At 42.7% G+C, this 1976-nt stretch overlaps 1 non-coding gene across 1 annotated transcript; it reads left to right on the plus strand.

The window, feature by feature from the left end:
* The first annotated feature begins 1751 nt into the window (after positions 1-1751).
* On the plus strand, positions 1752-1859 carry LOC130977669 (small nucleolar RNA R71). Its single transcript, XR_009085352.1, has one exon. It is a non-coding gene; the product is annotated as a small nucleolar RNA R71 (small nucleolar RNA).
* Positions 1860-1976: the final 117 nt, after the last annotated feature.

Genomic DNA, 1976 nt, shown 5'->3' on the forward strand with positions numbered 1-1976 from the left:
ATGACATTGGGTTGCCTCCCAACAAGCGCTTCTTTAATGTCAGTAGCTTGACAGATGGCTCTCATGGAGCCTCACATTTTCTCAGAGCAATGTTGGAACCTCCCAACACCAAACTTAGATTTGAATGTGGGGGTTCAACACCAAACTTAGAGTTTGGTTGTGGCCTCCCAACACCAAACTTAGAGTTTGACTGTGGGGGCTCTGTTTGACTCTGATTTGAGAAGCTCTTCTGCTTCTTCTCCATGGTGACAGAGGGATATCCTTGAGCCTTAAACACAAAGGATTTTTCATTCACTTGAATGATCAGTTCACCTCCATCACATCAATCACAGCCTTTGCTGTGGCTAGGTAAGGGTCTGCCAAGGATGATAGATTCATCCATGCATTTCCCAGTCTCTAGGACTATGAAATCAGCAGGATGTAATGGTCTTTAATCTTTACCAACACCTCTACAAGTCCATAAGCTTGTTTCTTGAATTGTCTGCCATCTCTAGTGAGATTCTTGCAGCTTGTACCTCAAAGATCCCTAGCTTCTCCATTACAGAGAGAGGCATGAGGTTCACACTTGACCCTAAGTCACACAGGGCCTTCTTGAAGGTCATGGTGCCTATGGTACAAGGTATGGAAAACTTCCCAGGATCTTGACTCTTTTGAGGTAATTTCTGCCTAGACAAGTCATCCAGTTCTTTGGTGAGCAAAGGAGGTTTAGTCTCCCAAGTCTCATTTCCAAATAACTTGTCATTTAGCTTCATGATTGCTCCAAGGTATTTAGCAACTTGCTCTTCAGTGACATACTCATCCTCTTCAGAGGAGGAATACTCATCAGAGCTCATGAAAGGCAGAAGTAAGTCCAATGGAATCTCTATGGTCTCATTTTGAGCCTCAGATTCCTATGGTTCCTCATTGGGGAACTCATTGGAGGCTAGTGCACGCCCATTGAGGCCTTCCTCAGTGGCGTTCACTTCCTCTCTTCCCTCTCTAGATTCGGCCATGGTTATGGCTTTGCACTCTCCTTTTGGATTTTCTTCTGTATTGCTTGGAAGAGTACTTGGAGGGAGTTCAGTAATTTTCTTGCTCAACTGTCCCACTTGTGCCTCCAAATTCCTAATGGAAGACCTTGTTTCAGTCATGAAACTTTGAGTGGTTTTGATTAGATCAGAGACCATGGTTGCTAAGTCAGAGGGTTTCTGCTTAGAATTCTCTGTCTGTTGGTGAGAAGATGATGGAAAAGGTTTGCCATTACTAAACCTGTTTCTTCCACCATTGTTGTTGTTGAAACCTTGTTGAGGTTTCTCTTGATTCTTCCATGAGAAATTTGGGTGATTTCTCCATGAAGAATTATAGGTGTTTCCATAGGGTTCTCCTAAGTAATTCACCTCTTCCATTGAAGGGTTCTCAGGATCATAAGCTTCTTCTTCAGATGAAGCATCCTTAGTACTGCTTGGTGCATTTTGCATTCCAGACAGACTTTGAGAAATCAAATTGACTTGTTGAGTCAATATCTTGTTCTGAGCCAGAATGGCATTCAGAGCATCAATCTCAAGAACTCCTTTCTTCTGACCAGTCCCATTGTTCACAGGATTTCTTTCAGAAGTGTACATGAATTGGTTATTTGCAACCATTTCAATGAGCTCTTGAGCTTCTGTAGGCGTCTTCTTCAGATGAAGAGATCTTCCAGCAGAGCTATCCAAAGACATCTTGGATAGTTCAGAGAGACCATCATAGAAAATACCTATGATGCTCCATTCAGAAAGCATGTCTGAGGGACACTTTCTGATTAATTGTTTGTATCTTTCCCAAGCTTCATAGAGGGATTCACCATCCTTCTGTCTGAAGGTTTGGACTTCCACTCTAAGCTTACTCAATTTTTGAGGTGGAAAGAACTTTGCCAAAATGGCATTGACTAGCTTTTCCCAAGAGTCCAGGCTTTCTTTAGGTTGAGAGTCCAACCATATTCTAGCTCTGTCTCTTACAGC

The sequence above is a fragment of the Arachis stenosperma genome, chromosome 4, assembly GCF_014773155.1.
Source record: "Arachis stenosperma cultivar V10309 chromosome 4, arast.V10309.gnm1.PFL2, whole genome shotgun sequence".
NCBI lineage: Eukaryota > Viridiplantae > Streptophyta > Magnoliopsida > Fabales > Fabaceae > Arachis > Arachis stenosperma.